Here is a 21,322-nt window from a genome sequence, read left to right as displayed (position 1 = left end):
AGTGACTATATGTATCATGCGAACATATGTATTTTCATTTATGAATATATATGTTCCACTATGTATCATATACATTATAAAACCCATGCAAAAGGAAAAACTTAGAAAGGAACAATAAATAAATACAATCTGTGTTCTTTTTTATTCTTCCAATATGTCAGCACTGGTTATAGCAACGTCGCCAAGCTTGAGAGATGAGGGTGAAGGTTCTGGAAATAGGACAAGATAGGGGTGGGGACATGAAGTAGGAGGCATCAGGGTCTGCAGACCCTTCACGTTTGCCTGCCCAGTACCTAATGCTCAGGAAAATCATGAGTGGACATTGAGGATTATTCGTGTAATTCCCACCCCTCCAAAATAATACTGTACTCCTTTCCTTGTGATTGTCAAGGACAATCCCCACAAGGAGGTATGGTCCTGATTTGCCCTCACTCCCCCACTCCTTGGACTCCACTTTCCTGCTATCCACAAGACAGCCAGGAGGCCAGACACTAATGTGAACAAACAAAGAAATGAAAGCCAATTAACCCTTACTTTGAGAGTGGCAGTAATGGGACGAATACCAGGATTTTCTCACAGGCTGTGCCCATCTGTGGAGGCTGGCTGTCAGACTTAAGTCACCTACACAGAATAATTATTTAAACTGTGGCTGTCTTGGGGCGCCTGGGTGGCTCAGATGGTTAAGCGTCCGCCTTCAGCTCAGGTCATGATCCCAGAGTCCTGGGATCGAGCCCCACATCGGGCTCCTGGCTCAGCGGGGAGCCTGCTTCTCCCTCTGCCTCTGCCTCTCCCCCTGCTCATGCTCTCTCTTTCTTTGTATCTCTGTGTCTCAAATGAATAAATAAAATCTTTTTTAAAAAAAAAATAAATAAATAAACTGTGGCTGTCTGAGCTATACCACTCATGTCCTTTGGTTGGTCTGTTGTGGGCCTGGATTCTGCATTTTAAAGTTTTCAGATGATGCCGAGGCAGGTGATGGATGGCAGCCATAAGGAAGAGGCTAGACTTCCGGATTCTGATTCCTTAGGCATCACTGGCTCAACCTCTATCCCCCCACACCCATTCTTTGGAAGACTGCAGATCGGAAGATGCTGACCTTAAGGAACTGTCAGAGACCCTCTAGGGAGAGGTCAGACAGGGTGGAATTAAGAAGGTCCCCCTGTCTGTCATTACCTGAAGATCCACAGATGCCCTCTGACAGCACAGGAGTGGTCTCCTCTGGTGACCAGTCTGTGGCTGCTGAGCTCAGCCACCCTACTCCAGCTCCAGTCCCTGAAAACAGGCATTTCTGCAGGAAACTGGCGCTCAAGGAACACATTGGGTGAGGAGTCCAGGGACAGCCTTGGGATACTGTAAAGAAGTAGGAATAAGGAAGAGCATTAAGGGGTATGTGGAACTGAAAGAACATTCAGGACTTTGCACCTGCAGTGAGGGACAAGAAGAGTGCTCTAAGAATGGGATTAGCAATCTACATGAGGCAGACTGGGAGGGCATGAAATGCTACTATGCAGTTGGGGGTAATTCAATAAGCAGTGGGAGCCCCTGAGGGTGTTTTCAACAGGTAAATAGGTACAATGAGATGAGCTTGGGTAAATGAATCTCAGAGCAATGCTAGGGATACACTGGAGACATGGGAATTTGAATGCAAGAAAACCAGACATACTTGCAGGTTCAATAATTCACTATTTTTGACATTGTATTAAGGAGTTAACTAATTCCAGGAATTAATTAGGCCTTTGCCACTGAGCAACCTAGTGATAGGGATAAAAAAGGAAATTCTCGTATATCTGTGGCTCCTACATAGAGACCTATGAATGGCCACCTATTCACAGATAAATGCATATACATGGTTCATCAGAGTCTCAAAATCAATCAGCATGTTTAATAGAAAAATACCCCTTCCACTAACTCCAACTCTCTACCCATACCACACCCATGATGACCAAGGAGAAAAAACATATTTACAGACCTTAATAATTAAATTAAATTTTGCACATAGAAAAATTCTTCTTGGTGTTGCTTTGGTTTTAAAAAACAGAAGTATTAACATATCTTTTTGTCCAGAAAGAAGAGAAAATGTGGAAAATAAATGCAACACACTCTGTCTTGCCTCTGCAAAAACACTCATCGCTATATTTTAAATGTCTCTTTCTCCTTCCTAGATTATACGATTCTTGAAGGCAGGGGCCAGTCTGTTCACTGTGTTCGTCCCAATAACTAGAGCAATGCCTAGTTGAAAGGCAGGAGATGCTTACAATATATTCTTGATTGAATAAATTTTCATTCAGGTACATTAGAATGTCACAGAAATAACTTCAGAACTCACACATGGAAACAGCTATTTAAAAACCTTACTGCTTTGCCAAACAAATCTAAGCCTCTGAGGACTAAGGACAAGTGACCCGACTCATTCTTTACATGCTGGGTGGCCCTCTTCCAAGTATGTTCACAGCCATGACAGCGGAACATGCTCCCCTTACGTTCCGTGTGTGCCCTGGGCCTGACACAGGGGCTCAGACTTCGAGAAGTCCCACACGTGTGCTACATGAATCACAGCGAACGTAACGTAGCTCCTCTGAGAAGTGAGATCTGCTTATTTTCAGGGCCTATTTTATGCATACTTGATAGTTTGGAGTTACAGTACCAACCTTATTCAATGCCTGAAAACCTTAATTCATAGATTCTGTAAACATGTATTGAATTAACCACCATGTGTTATGTGATTCTGAGGATGGATGGAGGGGGGTGAAAGAAGGTAACTTTAAAGGAAAAGTGCTGACATCATCTCATGAAGGGTGTGCGAGGACAGACAAACAACTATATAACAAAGAATCGCAAATCTCGGCGGTCTTGCACGATGTACGATACTCCCTCGCTCAGGCAAAAGCCAGTGTGGACGTTCCTGGTTCGCTTTCCGAGCAAGCCCTCCTCCTCTAAGCGTGCCCAAGGGACCCAAGCTCCTTCCATCTCCTGACGCCACTGTCTTTCACTTGTGGTCTCCACGGAAGGGAAAGTGAGAGAGTCAAAGATCAAGCGTGGAAGATTTTTATAGGCCAGTTCTGGACGTGACAGATATCAGCAAGGGTGATGAGAAAACAGAGTTTCATAATGGACCCAGGAAGAAAACGAAGTGGATTTGGAGCACACATAGCATTACTTCTGTCATGAGGGTTGGCAACGTTTCTATTTATCTCCTTGGTCACTGGCTTTTCCCTGTAGTTTTGCCTCAATCGTTCAAACGCAAACTAAAAGGCAATGTGGTAGAGCAGGAAGATATAATTATTTGATATTATATTGCTTATAGTTAATTACATACAATTATTTATTAGCACTATTTTTTATCAAATAAATCCCCATCTCAGTTTCAAAAACCTTCTTTCTTCTGCATTTTAGCATTAATTAGTTCTGGTAGCCATCCAGAATCAGGCTGGTGCCTTTTAAATGGTTATTTTACAAGAGTGATCCACTTTTCCCATTCTAGTAGAGATGACCTTTATAAATTCTAAGACCTAATCATTTTAGTTAATTCAAAACAGGTGGAAAATACCTTATAGGAAGTCATTTGTTATGCACAAGATCAAGCTGAAATGTCATCACCTCTCCGTAGCGCTCTCTCCTTGAGACTTCCTTTCCCAGATATAATTAATTGCCCCTCCTCTGTGTTTTCACAGCATTTTATACATACTCAGTTTTAGAATGAATCACGTTATAGGATAGTTATTTGCCTCCATATTTGTCTTCCCCATCGACTTGAACTCCTTGGGGCTCAGGGAGTTTTTAATCTTCGGGGCCTAAAAGAATTGTTGGCATACAACAGGCACAGAATAATTGTTCCTGGGCAAATGGGGGATGCTTCCTCCACTGTGGACAACCACCAGCATGCGTCCATAGCACCTTCAGAGCACCTAGAAAACCACGCTGCAGTTTGTTTTATGTTTCTATGACTCTCTGACTGCTAAGTTGCGTAAATTAGGACAGAAATGATATCTCAGGTGTCAATTGCCTACTATATATATGTCTCTACGTTCAAATCCCCAACTCGTTCCAAAAATGATTTTATATGCATTGTACCATATGTAGTAGAAGAGGATTAAAAATACCTCACTCGGGGGAGCGCATGAGTAGCTCAGTCGTTAAGTGTCTGCCTTCGGCTCAGGTCATGGTCCCAGGGTCCTGGGATCCAGCCCCGCATCAGGGTCCTGGGATCGAGCCCCGCATCGAGCCCCGCATCGGGCTCCCTGCTCCGTGGGAAGCCTGCTTCTCCCTCTCCCACTCCCCCTGCTTGTGTTCCCTCTCTCGCTATGTCTCTCTCCGTCAAATAAATAAATAAAATCTTTTAAAAAAAAAAAAAACCTCACTGAGGAAATAATGATAAAGTTTTATAAATAAGGGTGGGAAAAATCATATGAAGAGTCCAAGAGGGAGACTCCTGGCAAAACATCCCAAACTGTATTTGTGCGACGTGAGCCGTAAACTTGGCTCTGCGCTTTCTAGCATCGAAACAAAAAGGGCCACAATCTCACTTACAAAATGTAGGGTCTAAAATGTTTAAGCCTCCAACTGCTTTCTTGAGGCAATGGTGGTTTGCTCTGTGCTGGTGTTTTAAATTTTTATGTCTGTTTTTCAGCTTTCCAGTGTTTTGTGTTTTGGAGGTTTGTTTTTTGGGGGTTTGTTTTGTGTTGTTTTTGTTTTTGAAAAACCAGGTATTATAACCATGAGCTGCATGTTTGCTGGAGGTTTTCCACATAAACCCAAGAAGTGTTGCCAAAGGGTGAGATGCGAGGCCCCTTCTTCTAAGCTCTAGGAGGGAGCTCCAAGGGATTCACAGAGAGCAAAGGATAGCCACTCAAATTACAGAGCCCTTCAATGTGCCTCTTTCCTCCTCCGTCCCCTGACGTCACCAGTCCAGAAGTGAGAGCACAGGGGCCCTAGGATTCCCTCAAGGTAAACCAAATTAAGGTTGAAATTAATTTCTTCTACCTGGTCTAGAATGTCTGCCTAATAATGGCATTTAGATATCAACCACTCACTACAACATAAGCCAATGCTTCTCACATGCTGGTGTCAGGCTAGCTGCATACAAATTACTGGTGGGAACTTCTTTGTTAAATAGAAATTCCAGGAAATTCTAATTCATTAGGTCCTAATTGGAGCTCAGAAATCTATATTATTAAAAATCTCCCATGTGATTCTGATCAAGTCTAAGTTTGTAAAAACCACCAGTTTATTCCTTAATTTAAGAATTCAAGTGAAATTTCCACCAGATTCATTCCTTAGGTTTCCATTTCCCTAGTCACAGTCTTGGTAGTTTAGTACATTTGTTCCTAGAGATATGGATACATGATGTATCTTTCCCAACCTCATTCAGGGACGTAAGGCCCATCAATCCCATAGCTGCACCCTTGCATTTATGACGTTAGCAATAATTAACTTGTGGGCTCTAGTTTATCCAAACAAACATCATATGTCATGTTAGTGGAAATGGAAAATTTCTGGCAGAGAACATCCAATGTGCTAGCAAATCAATCCAGGAATCAAACAAATGGCTTCCATCATATAATACCAACAATAACAACTGACATCTAACAAGTACTTACTGTGATTAATACGGGTCAGCTGCTCTACTATGTGCTTTATAGGACCTCCCACTTAATACCCAGACGAGCCCTATGAAGTAGATATCATCATTCCCACTTTACAGATAATAAGATTGAGGTGTAAAAGAGTTAGGTAACTTGCCTAAATTTATACAGGTAGAAAAACATCAAAGCCAGAGTCTGGATCCAGGCAGTCTGACTTCAAAGCCCACGTTCTTAACCTCCTCACTATCTTGCTGGAAGCTGGACAGCTTGAACTTAAAAGCTATTAGGACAGAAACCCCCACTATACTTTGGCTGAGATGATTTTACCTTTTACAGACTGAGAGAAAAATCTTTGAAACCTTTAATAGAAGTGAATGAGTCTACTAGAATTTAATAAACATGTAATATTGAAAAACTATCCAGAAAAATGCTACACATCAGGATATCTATTTCATTTATCCCCACAGGACAGGTACCAGGAAAGGAATTTTAGTCCTGATAGTGCCTGGAACATCACAGGCTTCTAATTCACTCTTAGTAATAAATGAATGCATGAAAGAATGAATGAATGATTCGTGCTGATTAGTTTGATTAGAATCACCAGTCAAATTGATAAGGGAGAAACCAAAGAGAAGAAGGCTAGAGGAAGAGATGTAAAGTATATTGTATTGTAACTAAATTGCATTACATTTTCACACTAACAATCCAAAAATTAGGATATCCATTTCATCACTCCAGACCTTCTCTCTGAAAGGATTTGGCTCATATGATCACTGCGTTTTCTGGTAGCCCTTTTAAGATCGGTTTTATGTCCACTGAAATCTTGTGTCAAAGCAATTTCCAAGGAAGTCTGTAATTTTTCTCCCTATTTTACATCCATCATCAAGACAATTTGAAAGGGCAGTTGCAAAATTATAGACCCTTAAAACAACTTGAGGGGGGTTCCTATACACGCATGTTATCTAAGAATTACTTTCATACAGTATCAGAGAATTGAAGTTGTGAGACAAATAATGATTCCTCATAGGGAATCATGTTAGTGGGTTTATTTATCCTGGGGTCTCTGGGTTTTGAACACAAAAAGGACCCAACATGCTTCCCACAGAGCACATCTGAAGTGCATGCAGTTTGTTCAGCTGATGCATTTAACTCTCAGGAACTGTCATCTGGACATCTGTGAAGTTCTATGCTGGTAGCTGTAGCGTGAGGGATTATGACTAAGATCCCAGAGAAACCACCACTCATTCCATGGGACTCCAAGGGGATGAGTGTGAATGAAAGAAGAACATGGAAGAGACTGCACCTAGGGAAAATGTCAGGGGATTTTTACATCACCATTTCTGTCCCTGGACACACTCATACCCAGTCTCACACACTCACAAGTACACACACATATGCAACTGGCATGGTCAGATGAAGACCCAGGGCCATGTGAAGAATTTGGGCCTGGTATAAGAATGGGAGCCTGGTATACCCCTATCCTAGAATCCAGATAGCATGTTTGTCTCCTGCAGTAAGCATCTCGAGAAATGGGTCTTGCTTATTCATTTGTATCCCTCACATCTTGCATAGGCCTGGGCACATGGTCAATTTTCAATACAAGTTCATTGAAAGATTGAATAAACAAATCAAGGGATAAATGAACTCTAGATTAGAATAGTCTGCTGTAGACTAGAGACCCTGCAGAATCACCATTCCAGCCTCCTGATGGCGCCTGCTTCCAGGACAGGAGCCAGATAAAAACACTACCTTCCATTTTTAGGGTGCTTTAAAAGTTACTAAGGAAATTCATGACCATTAAATTCATTTTATTTCTTGTTATGGGGCCGGCGGACACATTGACCCTAACTTTACATATCAGGAATCTATAGGGCACAGAGGTAAAGTGACTTGTCTCAGTCCACACATCAGTAGAGTCTATTGATAGAAATGGAACTGAATCCAAGGTCTAGTTGTTATTGCCCATCTACTCTTCCACTGACAAATATTTACGCACATACACACACACACACACACACACACACAATATACATATAACAGTTGATTCTCATTATTTGTGGTAGTTATATTTTACAAAGTCTCCACAAACACTGAATCCATGAATACTGAACCATTGCTCCTTGGAGGTATATATGTGCATATACAGCTATATCACATAGATCATAATCTTAAATCCTAAAAACGACTCTGATCAGTGGATTCTATTTTCTTTATTTTACAAAAGAGAAAATGAAGTCCAGAAGTGTTGAGTGAATTCCCTACAGGCACTCCGCTAACAGATGCCAGAGCTGGGATTCAAACTCGGTCCAAGGGCCCCAGAGCCAGGGCTTCTCATACTACACTGCACAGTCCCCTCCTGTCTCCATTCTCTGCTCCCTTCTGTATGAGACAGAGACAAAAACAGAGGGATGCCTTGTTGGACCTCAGTGGGGTCTCACATCTTTCTCAGTCTGCCTATGTCTGTGAATGATGGGGAAGGCACAAGAATATTGATTTGGAGTTAAATAAATGTTAGTAAGTAGGCAAATTCACAAAGATGGAATCTGTGAATGATGAGAATCACCTAATCATATCATATCATATCATAAGAATGACCTTGCTCTTAGGTGTGATCTCTCTTTTTTTTTAAAAGATTTTATTTATTTATTTAACACAGAGAGAGGGAGAGAGAGAGAGTGCGCACACAAGCAGGGGGAGTGGCAGAGGGAGAGGGAGAAGCAGGCTTCCCGCTGAGCAGGGAGCCAAATGCGGGACTCAATCCTAGGACCCTGGGATCATGACCTGATCCGAAGACAGTCGCTTAACCAACTGACCCACCCAGGCATCCCTCATCTCTTGACAAAAGAAAAAAAGACCAGCTTTGTGAGAAAAGGTTGACCCACTGGTAGGCAAGAGAGACTTCCACCAATCTCTGCTTCTGCATTCAGTCTCCAGTCTGTCTGTCAGGCAGACATAGTTGAATTCCGACTTCCATGCTTTCATTACCCATATAATACTTGTGGGCACAGAACCAATGTAAAAAGAGAGACAAGAATGTATTTTACACAAGGACTTCATTCCCTCTCAGACTACCACGTCCTTCAGCACAGGAAGGGAAAGACTATTGTCCACAGCATGCACGGGAGACGCACGGTGAGGAGAACAAAGCAAGGCAAAGAAAGTAGAGTTGGAAAACTCTAGGATCTCCAGAGAAGACAGCTTTGCTGTGTGGCCATCAAGGGCGACACAGTGGACTCTGAATAGGCTTTAGGCCTGGCTGACATCTAAAGGGCACAACTGCAATAGGGCTGGGCTAGAAAACAAGTCAACGGTGGCAAGTCAGGGAGCAAACAGTGGCCAAGGTGAGGAAAGCAGCCCACCTCCACATCCATCTCAGCACTGTCAACTGAGGAGAGTAATGAGGGCAGCATCTCTGAGCCCCTTGCTATAATTTCCAGAAGGCCTTATGTTCAACATTTTGCACGTACATTTAATTCTCACAGAAGCACAGCCAGGAACCCTACTGTGCTCTTTCCACAAGGGAGGAAAGGTAAGTCTTAAAGAAGTGAAGTGATTTGCTCAGGGCCACTCAACCAATCAGCGGCAAGGCCAAGATCAAACTCAGTGCTGTCTGAAGCCAATGGCCATGTTTCTCCCACTCTGTAGATACTCAGCTGCCTTCCGTGGGTACTAGAGGAAAGCATAAATATAAATCTAAAAATAGCTGGCAGGAGGTTGCTGGCACTAGAATTCTCTCCCCTATTCAATAATGGATTCATATTAAAAAGCCTACTCTGAGAGAAAGGAAAATGCAATTCATCAAATTAATGGCTTGTGTTCTTATATTAAGAAATTGACCTTCTGAACTGAGGGGTGTCCATCTGCATGGTGACAATATTTATGTTCCAATATTACACATTTGTCATTCTTGTTATCACAAAATAAGTAATCTGTTACAAGAGACACAGTTCCAAAGTTATCCAACCACCCTTATTGTAAAAAACGTAAAAATCTTTGGAAATATGTAAATTCCATCCTGTCATATATATGAATCAATTTAAAAATTAATTATGAAGTAGTGTTCAGCTGAAGAGTTTGGCATTTTGTTGAATGAAAGACATCTGGAAAAAAAAAACCAATAGATTGATAGGTTCCGTGATTCCCAAACATGCCTGAATTCACTCGTCTTACCCGGGCCCATTTGGAACCCAGCCACGAACACATAAGGAAATATGCATTTACCCTATGCTTCCAGCAAACAAAAGCATTACTTCAACGGTCTCCCAGCCTTCTACCTCCTCAGTCTCTGCAGTCTCTGAAACAGGAAAATATATAACACTCCTCCAGCTCCCAAGTTTTATGTATTGTATTCTTTTAATGATGCACAATTGATTCAGTGCCTTTGAACTTCCTCTAAACATCTAAAGCACTTAAGATCATTAAGATGCTTTCAGAATGCAGAGAATGTATCCCTCAAGTACTCTTTGCCACTTGTTGTAGATTGAACGTTGCCTCTGTCTCATCCAGCCTGGGTGTCAGCTCATGGCTCATTACTGTAAATTACTAACATTAGAAATGGTGAATCACAAAGATGAATTGTGGAAAACTTACACAAGAGGACTTACCAGCCCACGTGTCTGTGGGATGTGCTAGGTGTTAATGCAGGAAAATAAGATGTAAGATTCTGAAATTTATCCATCTTCTGAATCAAGAATCATACTGCAGTGCAGGAAGGTAGGATGGACTTCTTAAAATTGGGGACCACCACCCTGATTTCCTTAACTGAAACTTCTCACTCCTAAGACATGCCTCAGTTTTGATGATACAGAGAGCACCGTGGGAAGGACAGCAGAGGGCCCAGGCTTGCTGGCCAAAGGTAGAAACAACACTTGACCGTGTTGAGCTGAGTCTATAGCCTTGGGCTCCTCATTTGAGGGGTCCCCGATCTGCTGTAGTAAATGGCAGAGGGAGAGGGACTTAGGGCGGTAGAATAAGACAAGAGACCTAATGTAGGTAGAGCAAATGAAGTTAAAAATAATGAGTACGGCTCCCATAAGTCACACAAGGAAATCAAGCATAATATGTTTATCTATCACATGTTTGACTATTCTCTGGTAGGACTTTCCTCACTTAATTCTACAGTAGGACTATTCTAACTTCTACTCACAAATTTTATATTTGTTAAACCTTTCAAAGTTGCCTTCCTTGAGGTTCATCTTAACCTGATTTGCCTTTGTAAGAAAAAATATTAAAGAGGAATAGGTGGTCTCAGAACTAGTCTATAAGGAAGCCATTGGCTCTCAAAAGTTTTGGATCCTAATCTATAATAAGAAATATGTTTTACAGGGCGCCTGGGTGGCTCAGTCGTTAAGCGTCTGCCTTCGGCTCAGGTCATGATCCCGGGGTCCCGGGATCGAGTCCCACATCGGGCTCCCTGCTCGGCGGGAAGCCTGCTTCTCCCTCTCCCACTCCCCCTGCTTGTGTTCCTGCTCTCGCTATCTCTCTCTCTGTCAAATAAATAAAATCTTTAAAAAAAAAAAAAAAGAAATATGTTTTACATTGCAATACAGTACAAATATGCAAACATATAAACGAAAGTATACACATAACACACACACAATGCAATAATACTGCAGTAAGCGATGACTGTAGAAATGAAGAAAGAGTACAACCAAAAACTGATGTATTATGCAGTCGATAATTATGCTTACCTAAAATATTTAATACCATGGTACAATGCTCACAACAAAACAATAAAACGAAATATAGAAAACGTAGGAAAACAATTGTGTATGTATAGTATGACCCCAATTTTTAATTCAATGCTATCTTGATAAATTCAGACCACTGATGCAATTTTTCTTGGGGATTTAGAAGGAAAGAGGACATTCTTAAAGTGAACAGGTCCAAATCCTATTTACTCTACAGAAAACCAACAGAAGGGTGGCTTACCAAGAAAAAGGATGAGAAACTATATAAAATTATAAAAAAAAAAAAAAAGGAAGCCACAATTTCCTGACAAATTCAGGCTGTGTATATAATCAATTCATATTATTCAAAATACGCATCTTAATGAATCAGAATAATAACAACTACTAAATACATGCATGTGGGAATATTCTTATTGCCAACCAAAAAGAAAAATAAAGTTAGAGTGATTTATAATTTATGCCATGCAACTAATGAGAAATATTGAGTTATTTTACTACCCACTCATTCATTCATTCATTTATCTGAGCATGTAATATTTCTGAGCCACTATGATAATACTGGCTCTTTAATAGGGCATGGAGATCCAAAAGATAAATAAGACGGAGATCCAATCCTCAAGCAGCTCAAAACCTAGTGGATGATCCAGGCAAGTAGACACTCACATGAAACGTCATGAGCCTGACACCGGACTAGAACATAAAGTGCCATGGGGGCAGTGTCCCTGTGGGTCCCAGGCAAATGCGAGAAGGTTCAAAGAGTGGCTGACCTTGGACTGAGTCCTAAAAAGTGTGAGGACTTTGCCAAGTAGGTAAAGGAGGGGAGGGCATTCCCAAGAGAGAGACTAACAGGTCAAAAGCCCAGAGATGGAAACCCATCTATTCTGTCTGGAAACCCATCTGTTTCAGTAGGGCTGAAATATAATAGATGGTGGGAAGAATGGGGAGATATGAAGTAAGCTGGAGAAAAACAGTGTTTTTAATCATGCAATTCTAAAGAGTTCGGGTATCATCTGAAGACTGTGGAGAGCCCATGAAATGTTCAGGGCCAGGAAATAACAGATTCCATTTGTGTTTCAGGAAGATTACTCCGGGATAGGTTTGGAGGCACATATGGCTAGAGACAAGGAGACTTATTAAGGAGTTGGACTTCGACCTGCAGATACTTGTCACTGGTTGCCTGGCTCTGCCAGGAGAATCCACAAACACAGACCCTGCCCTCAGTGAATCCAACGTCCAATGTATAGAACCCCCAATCGCAACCGATGGAGAAACGTTCTTTCTTGAGACAAATGTGTTCTGTTTGCCAGCACTTTGACACAAAGAGAAGTGCTGGCTTCATAGAAATAATTAATCCTCTTTTTCTGCCACTGGGATAAACAAAGAAGGAAAAAGAAATAGATGTTATGAAAAAAAAAAATCCAAGGCAGATCAAAGGGGATGTGGTAGAGGATTCAACGACTGCTACCCTTAAGCAAAGAACAGTAATGAAGAAATGAGTTTTGGCAGCCCAGCCAATGGGATATTAAAGAAATTAATCCAGAAGGGATGTAATGACCTGAAAAAAATGATGAACAAAGACCAGAAGTATCAGGAGAGAGAAAGGGAAGCAGACAGGTAAGAGCCATTTTCTTCTCTGTCCTGCCTATTTAAAGGATATCAGATTTAAGGCCTCAGTAAAGGAAGAAGATATGAAAAACAAGCCAAAGAATTGATTCAGCAAAGTCATTTAAATTTCTTATTCTTCTTATTCATTTTTTTTGTTAAGGCGAAGAATGGTATTTTAATTTACTGTCATAACAGAGGAACTGGCCATTGATAAGAGCAGACTTGTTCCAGAGCGATGAAGTTTCGCTAGACTCAGGATGCATTTTCAAATACTTTGTTTTTCCAGCTAAAGATTAGAGTTCCTTTTGAGACTCAGACCTTTAATGTAATGTACGTTGATGGTTTTTATTTTTTTCTTTCCAGAATGGACTGCAGTGCAACAGGGAATTAAACTGAAATCATTAAATTCTTTCTACTTAGCACTTTAGAGAACATTTATATCCAGCCTGCCTAAGGTTAGTGAATACCATAATAATAAATCGTTAATACTGAAGTCTTTGGTATTTATCTGATTTTTAAGTGATTTTTCCACCTCATTAGGTAGAGTCTTATTTTCTTTTAGTTCCGTGAATTTGAAACATAGAAGATAATCTTGATGATCTGAAAATGTTTTCTTGACCAAAGGCTCTCAAATAAACTTGGAAATGGCACTGATGTTCACAAGGACATGTCTGAATTTTCTAGTTCTGAGTAATAGCTCCAGAGGTTAAAGTTCTCATTTATTAACTGGTTTGTACTTTTTACACACCATTTGGTATCTGTTTCTTGGACTTAAAGAGATGATGTTCATTGTGGGAAATGTAAACCAGCCATTCAGTCTCAAATTTTTCAAAAAACATCCATCCTTACCCCATTTGTCTTATGAATCAGGAAAATGCGTTATCAAAAGTTCTGATTATTGAAGAAGCTGCAAAATAAAAATCAAAATAAGAAACTCTCAGATCATTTGACTTAATAGTTGTACTGTGCTCCAGAGTATGAACAAAGGTCTATAACATTGTGGCCATTTACCTTTCTTCTTAGTTAAAATATCCGACATCCCCAATGTTGGTTATGTCTGCCATCTGATTTCTAGAATATTAACCTCCATCATCCCTACTCAAGCCTCTCCACTCTGTTACTGTCCACACTGAAGAAAGAAAGAATTTCTATCCACTCCCTGCAAATCAAGGTAGGGGTGCATTTGCCAAGAAACCTGCCCTTTACCAGAAGTGGGCCGAAAGGCAACCGTGGCAGACAACATCCCCAGGGGCCTTGTCTTGTGGTCTGGCTGCAGTGAGAATTTTCTCGGCTTCCTAGGGGAAAGGGGCACCGACCCAGCTTTCAGCCTGAGCCTGCTGCTGGAGAACTAATTACTAGTGTGAAAAAAAAGACTTGATTCAGGTCAGTGTTTCCTCAAACATTGTTTACATTTGATTTTAAATCCATACAATGGCAGAATTGACATTTGCAGCTTGCTCCCACATTCATTTGAGAGGTTTTATGTTATTTTATTTCCAGGTTAGAAATGTTTGAGGAGGCATTTATCATTAAAGCCATGGCCTTTGCTCCTAAAGCTTCGCCTCCCAAGTACAATAACAAAAACTGCTAATTAAAAGAGGGAAAACAACCAGGAGTCGATCACAAAGGGGCGGCCCTTCCTCATCAGTATAGAACAATAGAACAACTCCTTCTAGTGCCCCACACAAGACTTAGTACTGGGAAACCTGCTCTTTCCACTTAATTCTGCTGTCTAAGAGCATGAAGGGAGAAAAATGCATTATTCTCTTATAGAATCATTATCCAAGATAGACTAGGTTGTGTGCAATTACAAACTCCTCAATCTCTATGATTGAATCCAGTTGAAGTTCATTGCCCACAGTCAAAAAATCTATTGTGGGTCCAGGCAACACTCCAGAGCCACTTGCCCCCATATAGTGACTCAGTAATCCAGGCTAAGAGAGGTGCCACCATCTTGTAGATGTACCATCTGGAATATTGTCCTCTTTGTTCTGTCCAGCATGGGAAGAAAGTGCTAGTCTCCCACCAGTAATTCAGTGCTTCAACCAGGAAGTAATGAGTGGTCCAGCTTATTGGCCAAACTAGTCGCAAGATCTTACCTAACTGTAAAAGGGCAAAAAGTTATCATTCTCCCAGAAATTAGATGAAGAGAATCAGATAAGGGTGAGCACTAAAGTCTAAACATAACAGTTTATGTATACATGGTCCTTCTCAGTTTATGTAACATTCACATACAGGGTGGAATAATTGTTTTTTTAAAGAGGGAGTCTTTCTCTTTTCCATTAAATTTTAAAATTCCTCAAAAATACCCCCCCTTTCTTTTCTCACTTCTTTGCCTTTTGCATTGACAGGTGAATTTCTGTTCCTACCAAATGTCAGATAAATCAGTTGAGATAAGAAAGTTGATTTATTCAAGTGAGAATAGTTTAATGTTTAATGCTGCTCTCAAAAATACATTTTGGTACAGCTTACTGCCATGAACTATCACCCAAAAGACAATCTCATTAGCTCTATGCTACAGACAAATAAAATATTTCCAAAGTTCTCTGAATTAGGAAAAGTTTAGATCAGGACCTCCCATTTTGCAAATGGGGAAACTAAAACATAAAGAGGTTAAGTAATTTGCCCAAGATCACACAGATAATTAGTGGCAAAGCCAGGATTCAATCCAGGTATCATTGATGTATATCCCACCTTTAATCACCATGTTACATAACCTCATGTACAAAAAAAAAAAAAAAATCCAACATTGCTTTCTATTAGAGAGAAAGTTAAAGAACACGAAATCTAAACAAGCAGAGATAGAACATATTTTGGAGGGTCTTTTGTGCTATGCTAAGAAGGTTGGGTTAATCCTCTCAGCCAGGGGCCAGCAAATATTTTCTGTAAAGGGGTCAGACAGGAAATATCCTAGGTTTTGCAGACCCTATACTCTCTTTCACAAATACTCAAGTGTTGTTCATTGTTTATGGCTACTTTCATGCAATAGAAGATTTGAGTCTGTACACGAGTTTTGTTTGCACAGAAACAGAAGATGGGCCACATTAGGCCCATGCGCCAAAGCTTTCCCTGTTCTAAGCCAAGAAGGACCTTGAAGAATTCTGACTGAGCATTGACATGTTCAGATTTGTGGTGGATAGATGGTGTTTGTGGTAGAGCGGTAGTGAGAAGCAAGCTTAGAAATGGGAAGCAGCACGAAGAATTCATATAAGAACTGATGGGTGCCTGGATCAGGCAAAGCTACAGGAAGTAGAAGAGAGCATGGACCCACAGGCTGGTATAATTGATAAGACTTATCATTCAGTTAGCTGTGTGGGGTGAAGGCAGGGAATAAATCCAGGAATCCCATGTGTGCATAGTGGTACCTGGCACCTTTAGGAAAATACAGGAGAGAGAGTAAGGTGAAGGGAGTTGAAGTGGGGGGAGACACACTTTGGGATGGAGCAAATTTGAGGTGTTTGGATTGGCCTGGTGTACATGCCCATCACACATCTGAGCATACATATCTGGGGCATAGGAGAGAGGTCTGAGTGGGAGATGTGGGCTCACAGTCAACAGCAGAAAGATGGATTTTAAGCTCTGGGAATAAATGAGAGAGCCCAGGAAGGACTAAAGAAGAGAAATGGGCTATGGAAGAAGAGACACCTGGAAAGAAGACCAAGGAGGAGTGCAAGGAGTTCAACGAAGAAATCAAGAAAATTTAAGAAGGATGGCATCATCCGCCGCAGTAAATATTGCAGGGAAATCAAATGTGATGCCTGGGAAGTATCCATGACATTGGCCATCAGAGGATGACCAGTGGTGTTAGAAAGAAAATTTACCTCAGACTGGAGAGGAAGAACACCAGCTTGTCATGACTTGAAGATAGAGAGGAAGCCAGGTTCTCAGGTAAGAAGGATTTGTACATTGTGTGATGTCAAGGACTCCCATGAACAGAGAGAGGGACGCTTTGAAGTTATAGGCAAGAAAGGGAACTCAGGGAAACAAGAGGCACAGGGTGGAATCCAGAACACAGGGAGACGGGCTCGCTTTGGGTAAAGGAGGCAGAGGAGCAGGACAAATGCTCAGATGGACACAGAGACTGATGTTCTGAGGTGGAGAAGCAGAAGGGTGAGGAAAATCATAGCTTAAGAGCTTCTATTTTGTCTGTAACTAAGAAACAGTGTCTTAGATGCTTGTATATCTGGAGACCCAAGAAAAGTGGGGGAAGGGATTCATTCATAGAGGCCACCAATAATCAGCACCTGGAAGTTAGAAAGTCCAGACATTTTTGACAGGTATTTGTGGGTGCAGAGAAGGCAGCTCCCACCACCTTCGGGGGATGTGGGCTAAGGCTCCTCGTGGACGAGTCCAGCCTTGTGCCAGCAGCTCCTTCCCAACCGTGCTTCTACTTAGGCCCGTGGCTGTGCCTGTGATTCCATCACTAGAACGTGTCTCTACAGAAGGCAACATTTCCAGTTGAGGATTCACAGTTAGAAGGATTAGTTGACAACTGGCTGCAGGCAAGAAGGCCAGTCTGATCACCAGAAGAGGACAGGGGTGGCTAGGACACCACAGGGAGGTGAACTGCATTGAGGTTCAAATTCAAGGCCTTCACACGGAAATGAGTGCTGGCTTTGAGCGTGGGGCTGTGGTCTGTTTGCAACAAATCCCATAAAACATTCGTCCTTTGCAGCATTATAATACCCCTGAGAGTCAAGCTTGTGAAAGGGAGAAATAAATACTATTAGTTAGTTATGAAAAGATATTTTTAACAATGTCCTGCAAAATAAGACAAATGTGGGAGGGAAGATTCATCTCTACGGAAATAGCAGTTTTGACAGAAACAGTACTATTATTTTTGGAGATTTGGAAGACAAGGCAGTCTTGGGAGAAGGAGAGCATTCTCCGTGGGAATTCACTGCAGTGCTGGGGTTCCTGCGAGCTAGCATGCTGGCTAGGGGGCCATGAGCCTGTGGCGTGCGGTACAGCCCTCACACACAAACACCCGGATCGGCTGCAAGCGCAGAGTCCTGCGCTACCTCCTTATCGGCAGTGCACGTGGGAAGCAATCATGGGGTAGTTTTGAAATGAAGAACCCAGCAGAGCCTGGCGCCTTTCATGCTTGAGCCCCCAGATTCTACACAGTAGACACAATAGATGAACATTAGTCACAATAGGCCAGGGGAAGGTCTCAGTGGAGAGGTGGCTCAAAGAAACTTTCTTTCCTGCCTGCCTGCCTTCCTTCCTTTCTTCTTCCTTCTTTCTGTCCCTCCCTTCTTCCTTCCTTCTTTCCTTCCCTCCTTCCCTTCATCCTTCCCTCCCTCTTTCCTTCCTCCATCTCTCCCTCCATCCTTCTTCCCCCCACCTCCTTCCTTCCCTCCTTCCTTCCCTCCTTCCTTCCTTCCCTCCTTCCTTCCCTCCTTCCTTCCTTCCTTCCTTCTTTTCTTTCTTTCTTTCTTTCTTTCTTTCTTTCTTTCTTTCTTTCTTTCTTTCCTTCCTTCCTTTCCCCTTCCTTCCTCCCTTCAGGCGCCCTGTGTGAGGTTCTGCTTACCCCCGACTCAGTTCCAACATCAGCTCCTTGTGAAGCTTCCTCAGTGTTCCTCCCACCTCAAAAAATGCAGTGACCCCACCTCTGCATTTCTGTTAAAGGACAATAGCTCCAACTTAGTAACTCATTTTGAATCGTCCTCCTTCCTCACTGGACTCTGGACATGCGCGGACTAGCCCGTGCCCTCTTCCTTCAGCCTCTTTCCCTGGCTCCCCAACAAAGTGCTTCACACCTAGAAGGAACATACTAAATGTTTGTGAATTGAAATACATAGGGGAATTTGGCAAATCAAGAATGTTTCTGAAACTTCAATTTCTTGGCTAATTAGACATAAAATTAGGAAAGTGGCTGACTGACAAATATTAAATTCTGAATCCTCTTCAAAATGTATAATAATGTGTAGAGCAGCAGGAATCTTTATTCTCTCCCTCTGAAAATATAATTATAGAGCTAGAAATGACTAGAAGAATCATTCGCTCCATTCTCCTCTGCCTCCAGGTAGGGTATATTAAATTATCTCAGACAGATGAAAATCTATCCTTTTTTCATTTCAAAAAAATGAGATTTTAATTCCACTATTCTAGTATAAAAAAAGACCTCAGCTAAACATCTCATCCTGATTTCTCCTCTAAAGCCCACATGGCACATTTTAAGTTGGATAAAGCCAGCTGGATAAGAGTCCTTTTGTTATAATTTTACAAATTGTATATATAGATTTATATTTATGTAGGATCTATATTTATATAGAGATTTGTAATTTTACAAATTATATACCTAGATATTATACAGATAGACTGTGTGTATGTGTGTGGAGAGAGAGAGAGAGGGAGAAAGAGAAAGGCAGATAATTGGCTCCATTTAACTTCAAATTTCTGAAATGATGAAGTGGGGAATTTTTTTCTGCCTGAAGCCGCAAACTCTAGGAAGTTTTGGTCTTCACCAAACCAGGTTTTCAATGTGAAACATGCTTGTAAAAGGACACATGAAGACGGGTCTTTCAATCATTACATATATAGTGGTCCCCTTCTCCACCTCTCTTCCCTGTGCCTGGATTTCTGGGAGGTAGGACTGCATCTATTTAGTCTCTTTCCATTGCCATGAGGATTTTAGATCTGAATTTGTGGACATCAACAGTCATTTCTACTAAGAACTAGGTTAAAAAAGCACTGGGCCCTGGAAGGGGAAGAGGATGGTGGAGGAGGGCCTGAGGTTGTGGGGGTGAAGCATCTACAGATTCAGGGCACTGCGGAGAAGCCGAGGGAGACTGCCCTGCATCAGGGGGCGGGTGAGGGGTCGGGGGCCGTGTAGCCTGGGCTCCAGCCTAGGAGGGAGAAGGGGGTCTCTAAGGACGGCCCACTGACTTTCTCCAGTTAGGGTCTGCACACAGGCCCCCTCTCTCTTCCATGGCTTTATTTCTGGGACTATAGTCAGACTTCAGGAATGGATTTCCACAACTAGCAGGGAAAACAAAAATCAGAGAGGCATTGGATATCTGGAAAGAGAACCAAAAAGGAAAACAAGCTACTTGTTAGGTTAAAATGAAACATGATAGAGTTAAAAGAGTAGAGCTTCAGGGCGCCTGGGTGGCTCAGTAACCAACTGAGTAGGACTCTTGGTTTGGGCTTAGGTCATGATCTCAGGGTTGTGAGCTCAAGCCCTGCGTCAGGCTTCATGTGGAGCCTATCTCAATCCCTTTTCCTCTGCCCCTCCTGCCCCCACTTTCTCCCCAGCTCTAAAAAAAAAAAAAAGAGTAGAGCTTCCAGGGTTAGCTGGGTTCACAGCCCAGTTCTGCCATTTATATGTGAATTGGACAGTAATATTTTCTCTTTAAAGCTTGTTTTCCTGGGGCACCTGGCATAGTTGGTTAAGCATCTGACTCTTCATTTCAGTTCAGGTCGTGATCTCAGGGTCATGAGATCGAGCCCCGCATGGGGCTCCGAGCTCAACATGGAGTCTGCTTGAGTTTCTCTCTCCCTCTCTCTCTGCCCCTCCCCTGCTCCCGCTCTCTCTCTCTTAAATACATAAAATAAATCTTAAAAAAAAAGCTTGCCTTCTCTGGAAAATAGTATGGAGATTCCTCAAAAAGTTCAAAATAGAGCTACCCTACGACCCAGCAATTGCCCTACCGGGTATTTACCCAAAAATAGAGATGTAGTGATCCAAAGGGGCACCTGCACCCCAATGTTTATAGCATCAATGTCCACAATAAACAAACTATGGAAAGAGCCTAGATGTCCATCAACAGATGAATAGATAAAGAAGATGTGGTGTATATATACAATAGAATACTACTCAGCCATCCAAAAAAAATGAATTCTTGCCATTTGCAATGGCGTGGATGGAACTAGAGAGTATTATATTAAGCAAAATAAGTCAATCAGAGAAAGACATTTATCATATGATCTCACTGATATGTGGAATTTAAGAAACAAGGCAGAGGATCATAGGGGAAGACAGGAAAAAATGAAACCAGAGAAGGAGACAAACGACAAAGGACATAAGAGACTCTGAATCATAGGGAACAAACTGAGGGTTGCTGGAGGGGAGGAGAGTGGAGGGATGGGGTAACTGGGTGATGCACGTTGGGGAGGGTATGTGTTGTAATGAGCACTGGGTATTATATAAGACTGATGAATCACAGACCTGTACCCCTGAAACAAATAATACATTATATGTTAATTAATTGAATTTAAATTTTTAAAAAAAAGCTTGCCTTCCTCATCCATAATGGGGATAATGGTATCTTTCTTACAGGATCTTATGAAGTTTGAATAAAGTAGTAAGTATCTGCAATATAGTATGCGCTCAGTTAATGGCAATTACTAATATGTTATTTGTAACAGAAAAAAACACATTTGTAAATATCTTATTAAAGCTTAGGGGAAAGGAAAGAGATAAATAATAAATTAATTGTA

At 41.6% G+C, this 21,322-nt stretch overlaps 1 protein-coding gene across 1 annotated transcript in view; it reads right to left on the bottom strand.

Annotated features, from left to right (window-relative positions):
* LOC118518598 (uncharacterized) overlaps positions 1-21,322 on the bottom strand; it is a 284,505-nt gene that overhangs the window by 7,612 nt on the left and 255,571 nt on the right. Inside the window, exons 12-13 of the mRNA XM_078072234.1 lie at positions 13,727-13,784; positions 1,174-1,350 (exon numbers count right to left, since the gene is read on the bottom strand). The gene's annotated coding sequence lies outside the window, so the exon portion shown is untranslated. The remainder of the gene's footprint in view (positions 1-1,173; positions 1,351-13,726; positions 13,785-21,322) is intronic.

This window comes from Halichoerus grypus, chromosome 5 (genome assembly GCF_964656455.1).
Source record: "Halichoerus grypus chromosome 5, mHalGry1.hap1.1, whole genome shotgun sequence".
NCBI lineage: Eukaryota > Metazoa > Chordata > Mammalia > Carnivora > Phocidae > Halichoerus > Halichoerus grypus.
This window is presented reverse-complemented; position numbering and strand designations above follow the sequence as displayed.